Genomic DNA, 9,924 nt, shown 5'->3' with positions numbered 1-9,924 from the left:
CAGAGAGATCTCTGAGGAGTGCACACGGAACGTGCACCCCCTGCCTTGCCCTTCACTGCCGTGCTTGATCCAGAGACCAGAAACAGAACGTTGGAACTTCTGTTCTGACCCGACGACTCTGAGGCATAGAACAGGGCTCGGCCCATCTGACACCTGAACCAGTGGAGATCCAGGGACACAGACCAGATACAAGGGAAAGGCAAGAACAACAAAATCGCAAGAGGAAAGCGAAAGAGTATATCTCAAGGAAACCAAGACAATCTAGCAACACCAGAACCCAGCTCTCCCATAACAGCAAACATCGGAATTCCAAACACTCCAGAAAAAGAAGACACAGACCTGAACTCATACTTCAAGATGCTGAGAAAGATACTTAAACAAGAAAGGGAGGAAAAGCAAAAAGATTCAGAAGCTTTTAAAGAAGAAACAAGAAAAACACTCAAGGAACTCAAAGAACTAGAAGGAAACAGAACCAAAGAAATAAAGGAATGGAAGAGGGAAATTAAAACGGAAATTGACACAACAAAGAAAACGCTAAAAGAGATAACCCTAGAGTCAGAACACCAAAAAAAAAAAAGAAATCAGGAGTCACAGAAGCAAGCATTTCCAATAGATTACAAGAGATCGAAGAGAGAATCTCGGGGGCAGAAGACAACATTGCAAACATAGACAAAACAGCCAGAGAAGATGCAAAAATCCAAAAGCTCCTAACCCAAAATGTCCAGGAGATCCAGGACACAATGAGAAGACTGAACCTAAGGATAATAGGAATAGAAGAGGGAGAAGAGTATCAACTAAGAGGCACAGTAAATATCTTCAACAAAATCGTAGAAAAAAACTTCCCTACCCTCAAGAATGAGATGACCACGAGCATAAAAGAAGCCTTCAGAACTCCAAATACGTTGGACCAGAAAAGAAATACCTCCGGACACATAATAGTAAAAACATCCAGTGCCCAAAGTAAAGAAAGAATACTAAAAGCAGTAAGGGAAAAAAAGCAGGTAACATATAAAGGCAGAACAATCAGACTCACACCCGATTTCTCAACAGAGACTATGAAAGCTAGAACAGCCTGGACAGACATCATGCACTCCTTAAGAGAGCACAAGTGCCAGCCCAATCTGCTATACCCAGCAAAACTAACAATCACCATCGATGGAGAGAAAACGATATTTCAAGACAAATCAAAATTCACACAGTATCTGACCACAAACCCAGCAGTACAACGAATTATAGGTGGAAAACCCAATACAATGAGGGAAAATACAGCCTAGTAAAAACAAAAAAACTCCTAAACAAGAAAACTAAAAGAAAAAAAAAAACACAGACACAACTATACCCAAAAAAGCAATAATGGCAGGAAACAGAAACAACTATTCCTTGATATCTATTAACATAAATGGTCTCAACTCCCCAATAAGGAGACATAGACTATCAGACTGGATACATAAACAAAATCCAGCCTTTTGCTGCATACAGGAAACTCATCTCAGAGACAAAGACAGACACTATCTCAGATTAAAAGGGTGGGAAAAAAACTTCCAAGCAAACAGCTCCAAGAAGCAAGCTGGAGTGGCTATTCTAATATCGAATAAAGTAAATTTCCAACCAAAAATTATCAAAAAAAAAAAATAAGGAAGGACACTTTTTACTCATTACCGGGGAAATCTGTCAGGAGGAACTCTCAATCCTTAACATATATGCTCCAAATAAAAAAGCACCCACATTCATAAAAGAAACTCTACTAAAGCTCAAAAAATAAATTTCACCCCACACAATAATAGTGGGAGACTTTAATACCCCACTCTCACCAATGGACAGATCAGGGAAACAGAAACTGAACAAGGACACTGCAAAACTAGCAGACACTTTGAACCAACTAGAATTAATAGATATATACAGAACATACTATCCTAAAGTAAAAGAATACACCTTCTTTTCACCACCCCATGGCACCTTCTCGAAAATTCACCACATATTTGGACACAGAACGAGCCTTCATCTATATAAGAAGATTGAAATACTCCCATGCATCCTCTCAGATGACCATGGTCTACGGCTGGTCTTTAACAACAACAAAGACAACAAAATGCCCACATACACATGGAAACTAAACAATGCTCTGTTAAAGGATAGCAGGGTCAAAGAAAAAATAAAGAAAGAAATTAAGGACTTTCTAGGATTCAACGAAAATGATAACACAACATACCCAAACCTATGGGATGCAATGAAAGCAGTATTGAGAGGAAACTCATAGCCATAAGTGCTTCCAAAAAGAAACTGGAGAAAGCTCACATCAGCAACCTGACAGCACAGCTAAAAGACCTAGAACAAAAGGAAGCAGATATACACAAAAAGAGTAGACGGCAAGAAATAATCAAAATTAGGGCAGAAATAGACCAAATAGAAACAAAAAGAACCATTGAAAAAATCAACAAAACAAAGAGTTGGTTCTTTGAGAAAATCAACAAGATAGATAAACCCCTAGCAAGACTAACTAAAGGGCAAAGAGAGAGTATCCAAATTAACAAAATCAGAAAGGAACGTGGTGACATAACAACTGAAACTAAGAAAATTCAAGAAATCATCAGATCCTACTACAAAAACTTATACTCCACAAAATTGGAAAATCTGGAAAAAATGGACGAATTCCTAGACAGATACAAGGTCCCAAAGTTTAACCAGGACAAAGTAAACCATCTAAATAACCCTATAACACCTAAAGAAATAGAAGAAGTCATCAAAAGCCTCCCAACCAAAAAAGGCCCAGGTCCAGACGGGTTCAGTGCAGAATTTTATCAGACATTTATTGGGGATATAACACGAATACTCTCCAAACTATTCCAAAAGATAGAATCAGATGGAATATTACCCAACTCATTTTTTGAGGCTACAATAACCCTCGTACCTAAACCACACAAAGACCGTACAAGGAAAGAGAACTTCAGACCAATCTCACTTATGAACATTGATGCAAAATACTCAACAAAATACTTGCAAACTGAATCCAAGAACACATGAATACGATCATTCATCATGACCAAGTAGGCTTCATCCCTGGGATGCAGGGATGGTTTAACATAAGGAAATCAATCAATGTAATCCACCATATAAACAAACTCAAAGAACAAAATCACATGGTCATCTCACTAGTCGCTTAGAAAGCATTTGACAAAATCCAACACCCCTTCATGTTAAAAGTCCTAGAAAGAACAGGAATCCAAGGTCCATATTTAAACATATTAAAAGCAATATACAGCAAACCAACAGCCAACATCAAACTGAATGGCGGGAAACTTAAAGCAATCACACTAAAATCAGGGACTCGACAAGGCTGCCCACTCTCCCCCTACTTATTCAACATAGTACTGGAAGTCCTGGCTGGAGCAATTAGACAGCAAAAGGAGATCAAGGGGATACAAATCAGAAAGGAAGAGATAAAAACATTACTCTTTGCCAATGACATGATAGTGTACTTGAGTGACCCTAAAAATTCCACCAGAGAACTCCTACAGCTGATAAACAAGTTCAGCAAAGTGGCTGGATACAAAATTAACTCAAACAAATCAGTAGCCTTCCTATACTCAAAGGACAAATATGTGGAGAAAGAAATTAGGGAAAAGGTACCCTTCACAATCGTCACAAAAACTATGAAATACCTTGGTGTGACTCTAACTAAGCAAGTGAAGAACCTGTATGACAGGAACTTCAAATCTCTAAAGAAAGAAATTTAGGAGGATCTCAGAAAATAGAAAGATCTCCCATTCTCATGGGTTGCAAAAATAAACATCTTAAAAATGGCCATCCTACCAAAAGCAATCTACAGATTCAATGCAATCCCCATCAAAATTCCATCCCAGTTCTTCATGGAATAGGAAAGATCAATGTGCAATTTCATATGGAATAACAAAAGACCTAGAATAGCGAAATCCATCCTCAAGAACAAGAAAACATCTGCGGGAATCACTATCCCTGACCTCAAGCTATTTTACAAGGCAATTGTGCTGAAAACTGCATGGTACTGGTACAGAAATAGGCATGTGGATCAATGGAATAGAATAGAAGATCCAGAAATGAGCCCTCATGTATATGGTCACCTGATTTTTGACAAAGGAGCAGTAAATATTTAATGGAAAAAGGACAGCCTATTCAACAAATGGTGCTGGTCCAAATGGCACTCAGCATGCAGAAGAATGAAAATAGACCCTTTGTTATCTCCTTGTACAAAGCTCAAGTGTAAGTGGATCAAAGATCACATTAAACCAGATACACTGAAACTATTAGATGTGAAAGTAGGGAAAACCTTAGAACACATAGGCACAGGAGAAAATTTCCTGAACAAAACACCAATGGGTCAAGCTCTAAGGTCAAAGATTAACAAATGAAACTTAATGAGATTGCAAAGTTTCTGTAAGGCTAAGGACATCGTCAAGAAAACAAAACGGCAACCAACAGAATGGGAAAAGGTCTTTACCAACAGTACATCAGATAGAAGCCTAATATCCAAGGTATACAAGGAACTCAAAAAGCTAGACACCAGAGAATCAAATAACCCTATTAAAAATGGGGTACAGAGCTAAACAAAACATTTTCAGCTAAGGAACACTGAATGGCTGACAAACATCTGAGGAATTGCTCGACATCCTTAGCCATCAGGAAAATGCAAATCAAAACAACCCTGAGATTCCACCTCACACCAGTCAGATTGACCAGATCCAAAACTCAGATGACAGCAGATGCTGGCGAGGCCGGGGAGAAAGAGGAACACTTCTCCACTGTTGGTGGGGTTGCAAGCTAATACAACCACTCTGGAAATCAGTCTGGCGATACCTCAGAAAATTGGATATAGTACTACCTGAAGACCCAGCTATTCCACTGCTGGGAATATACCCCAGAGACACTTTAATACACAACAAAGATATATGCACCAAAATGTTCATAGCGGCTCTATTTATAATAGCCAGAAGCTGGAAGGAACCCAGATGTCCTTCAGAAGATGAATGGACACAAAAATTGTGGTCCATATACACAATGGAATACTACTCAGCCACCAGAAACAATGACTTAACCAAATTCTTAAGAAAATGGCTGCATCTCATCATCCTGAGTGAGATAACCCAGTCACAAAAGAACAGACATAATTTGCAGTCACTGATAGTGGGATGCTAACCCCAGAGGATTGCACTCCCTCTGAAACAACTCACAGACTGTATGAAGTCCAAGAAATAAAGAAAACAAAACAAAACAAAAAAATATTTACAAAATAAGAAAACTTTAACTATTTCTATGTTACATTTTGTTTTACATGTACTTTATGCTCATTGTAACTATTAAGTTTTCAAGGCATACTATCAACCTTGAAAAAAATCAAGTACTGACTAAAAAATATATTCATATAGTTTTATTTAAAAATTATGTTAAAATCTGAAATAAAATTACTGACAAAAATGTATAATTTTAAGCAAAAAATTTTAAAATCTGTACATTTATCTTTGTTTTGTAAAATAAGGTTGTTTAAAAAAAATTATCAGGCCTTGAGGTTATCAGGCCTTGAATTTAATTTTTTTTCATTTTCTGTTCCGCCCTATACCTGATTCTTCCACCCTTTCCCTCCCCACCTCTTCCTTTCATGTCCCTCTCTCCCTCTATCTCCTGTGTTTATTTTGTTTCACCTTCCAAGTAGGATTGTAGCATCCACACTTTGGTCTTCCTTCTTGTTAAATTTCATATGGGCTGTGAGTTATATTGTGGGTATTCTGAGGTTTTGGGCTAATATCCAATTATTGGTGAGTACATGCCATGTGTGTCCTTTTGGGTCTGGCTTACCTCACTCAGGATGGTAATTTTTCGTTGTACCTATTCGCCTGCAAAATACATGAAGCCATTGTTTTTAATAGCAGAGTAGTACTCCATTGTGTATATTTACTGAATTTTTTGTATCTGTTTCTCTATTGATGAACCTCTGGATTATTTCTAGCTTCTGGCTATTCTTACTATTCAAGTAAGGCTACTATGAACATAATGGAGAAAATGACCAACTTTTAGGTATATGCCCAGGAGGGGGTTATAGCTGGTTCTTCAGTTAGACCAATTTCCAATTTTCTGAGAAGCTCCCAGACTGATTTCCAGAGTAGTTGTACCAGTTTGCAATCTCACCAGCAATGGAGAAGTGTTCCTCTTTCTCCACATCCACACCAGCATCTGTTGTCACCTTGGTTTTTGATCCTAAGGATTCTGATTAGTGTGAGGTAGAATCTCAGGGTCGTTTTGATTTGCATTTCCCTGAAGACTAAGGATGCTGAACAGTTCTTTTTTCTTTTTTCCCCCATTTTTTTCTATATTCTCTGTATTTACATTTCAAATGTTATACCCCTCCCCTCCCTCTTCCTCCTTCTCAACTTGCTTTCAGGAAGGTGCTCCCTCTCCAAGTCATCCTTTCCACCTCAGTGCCTTGGCTGGTTGATGATGTTCTTCCCATGAGGTTGCAAATCTTTCAGCTCTTTTAGTCCTTTCTCTAGCTCTTTAGATGGGGTCCACCTATTCAGTTTGATGTTTGAACATTTTTTTAGATGCTTCTCTGCCATTTGAGATTCCTTAATAGAGAATTCTTTGTTTTTATATGTACCCCATCTTTTAAAGGTGATAATTTGTTTATTAAAATTATACAAACTTAGCTTAATTATAACATCAACTTATCAAAGGTTCTAAAAGTCAATTTTGCTTCAGGAAAAGTATCAAGTCTTCATATCCAGAATCTCAGCCATTTATTATCTTGATTTATGGAACTATACACCAGTTCTTCTAACAATGACATCAAATGTAATCCTGTATCATATTGTTCTTTTACTCATAGCTTGGAATGTATATTGAAATTTGTTTTATTTTATTTTATTGAGAAAAAAATGTGAACAAAAGACCAAACATATGTCAGAATGGCTTGTTGCTGGATTTCAACATGGAAAAATTAACTTTACATTGTTTAAAAAATAGCCTTAAGTTGATTTTTTTTTATTAAAGAAGTTTTAAAGCAAGTTTGATCTCTGAGCCTTATAAAAACAGTTAGTTAATTTTAGCTAGGAAACTCACACTCACAAAAAGGCATCCTCCAACAGTACTTATGTTAAAAGTACACAAAAGTAAATAAAGTGTTTAAACTGCTAAGAAATCCAGGAAGAGCAATCTAACATTCTGTTGAAAAATTTAGTTAACCTTAAGAGAAACATGCTTGGTCAATCTTTCTTAAAGCTTTTGTGTTTGTTGCCCAAATGTTTAAAAACAAAGGAAAAAATATTCTGTTTACTTCCTGTTGGCTTTTAAGATATCAATTTATAAACATTGACTTAAAGAAATATCCAGGGTATCTAACCATATTTGTCATGAATTTAAATACTCGCCTAGAATCTATGATATAAAAGTAAAAAATATATATACTTTTAGCCTAAGATGAGTATACCTAACAAGTTTTACAAGGGAAACATCACATGAGACCCAAATAAACATTAGGAACAAAATTATATGACATAGCTTCATTCAAACACACATAATATCCAAGTCAGAAAACTAGACTGGCTTTTCTATATCGCCAGCTTTCATAAGAGCCTTACTTGCTCTTGCCCTTATTTCAAGTTCTAGAAGCTCCAGTTACTGCGCAGAAGGCTGAACATCTGCTGGAGGAACAGTCAGGGTAGCCGCTTGGGTTCCTTTGGGCTAGACTCTGCCAGTCCCCAAATCTCATTCAAACTGTTTCAATATCTCTCTCCAGGTCATCTATCTGACCAACTTCACTCTGGACTGTATTTTCTGGGACCCCTGAAGCAGCAGCAGCAGCAGAGGCAGGAACCATGTTGACAGCAGCAGCAGCTTCTTCATTGCTTGGGTCTTCTATATCACTGTCATAAGCATCTGCATTAATACTGAGTACTTCACTGACTTCACCTTTCCCTTGTTTTCATTCCAAACCTTCTGGTTGTTCTCTCTCAGGGATGAAGGGATCTTGCTGATTGACCAAATCAGGTGCCACCTTACAGCCTTCATCTGCTTCCTCTTCCATATTAGTCCAAACCATTGTTACCCTCAAGAATCATCAAGTTTTTTTGTTGTTGCTTGTTTTTGTTTTTTAAGACAGGAGCTCTAATTGTTCCTGGCATAGTTTATTAATTTCTTCTACTGAACAGTTCTTCAGCACATCAGGGAGCATCGTCTGTGGCTTCTTTTCTCCTATCATACAGAAGGACTGACGCAGCATTTCTCTTGTCTCATACATAGAAACTAATAGGTTTTATGAGACATTCAGAAGACCCACCCACCTTCTTCAAGATCACTGTGCTTCGTCAAGAGTAATAATTTTTCCAGACTTGGTAAAATATTCTTGGTTCCCTGCTGCAGGGAGCCTGAGATGCTCCTCTGCTCTCAGCACTTGCTTCTGCACCACCTACCACACAAGTCCCACTGCTGGCTACTAGGCACTGCTACCCCCTCAGCCACCAGTGCTCCTGCTCAGCATAGGGACTGGGTCCAGAGCTGCCAGAGCCTCAGCTGCCTCCTGCCTAGCGCCACTTCTCCTGGAAAGACTTTTTCCTGTCCTGGTCCTCTCACTACAAGTATCAGCAACAGCCCGCATCTCTGCAGCAACCCACCTCCCTCCATAGCTGCTGCTCAGCCTTTTCGTTCTTGAAGAGCTCCTCCATCTGGCCAAGCAGGCTGGCTGTCTCTACTTCACAAGGTGTGCCTTAAACGTGCTGCTCACCAGTCCCAGCTCCACCTACCACCTCTGGCCTGTCTGGGCACCACCAGATCCTCACACAGTTAAGGCAGCTCAGAGAAAGGCCATGAAGCAGATTTACTGACACTTGTAAGCTGTCTTTCCCATTGTCACCACATGCTATGCTGGAAGGCATGCAAATTTTAATAGGGTTATTTGGTTCTCTGGATTCTAACTTCTTCAGTTCTTTGTATAGTTTGAATATTAGCCCTCTATTGGATGTAAGATATATTTCCAAGCTGTAAATTGTGATCTGGTCCTATTGACAGTGTCCTTTGCCTTACAGAAGCTTTGCAATTTTATCAGGTCCCATTGGTCAATTGTTACTCTTAGAGCCTAAGCCACTAGTGTTCTATTCAGGAAATTTTCCTATATGCCAATGTGTTTGAGAGTCTTTCCCACTTTTCTTTTATTAGAGTCAGTGAATCTTGTTTTATGTGGAGGTCCTTGATCCACATGGACTTGAGCTTAGTAGAAGAGGATAAGAATAAATTTTATTCTTATATGGATAAGAATCAATTTTATTGCTGATGCCCAGACTTACTGGCAGGAGCCTGATATGGATGCCTCCTCAGAGGCTCTGACAGAGTCATACTGTTATAGAATAGGGTGCTTGCAGCTAACCATCAACCTGAACACTGGGACCCAAATGAAGCTTCTCTTACAAGCATGTCAATATCTTCTATGGTATCTTCCACAACTGAGACTCTCTCTTCTATATCTTTTATTCTGTTGGTGATGTTTGCATCTATAGCTCCTGATATCTTTCCTCAGTTGTCAGTCTCTAGGGTTGTTTCCATTTGTGATTTCCTTATTGTTTCTATTTCCATTTTTCAAACGTGGACTCTTCATCTACTTGATTATATTTTCTAGTATTTCTTTAAGTAATATATTTTTTCCCCTTTAAGGGCTTCTACCTGTTTGCCTGTGATTTCCTGTATTTTTAGAAGAAGTTATTTGTATCCTCCTCAAGGTTCATCATCTTCAGAGATGGAATTTTAAGTCAGAATACTGCTTCTCAGGTATGTTAGAGTATCACGATCTTGCCCTGGTGGTAGAATTCTGTTTTAATGGTGCTTAATTGTATTGGACTCTGTAGCTTATGCTCTTGGGCTTGACATCTGTTTATCTCTGGTGATAACTGTTCTGGGTATCTCTGTATG

At 38.4% G+C, this 9,924-nt stretch overlaps 1 pseudogene across 1 annotated transcript; it reads right to left on the bottom strand.

Annotated features, from left to right (window-relative positions):
* Positions 1-7,560: 7,560 nt before the first annotated feature.
* On the bottom strand, positions 7,561-8,388 carry LOC308416088 (caspase activity and apoptosis inhibitor 1-like; annotated as a pseudogene). The gene has a single exon. The product of its transcript is annotated as a caspase activity and apoptosis inhibitor 1-like (transcript).
* Between the last annotated feature and the right edge of the window lie 1,536 nt (positions 8,389-9,924).

Source organism: Micromys minutus, assembly GCF_963924665.1.
Source record: "Micromys minutus genome assembly, contig: SCAFFOLD_678, whole genome shotgun sequence".
In the NCBI taxonomy this organism is placed as follows: domain Eukaryota; kingdom Metazoa; phylum Chordata; class Mammalia; order Rodentia; family Muridae; genus Micromys; species Micromys minutus.
The sequence above is the reverse complement of the archived record's forward strand: the minus strand, read 5'-3'. Positions and strand labels throughout refer to the sequence as shown.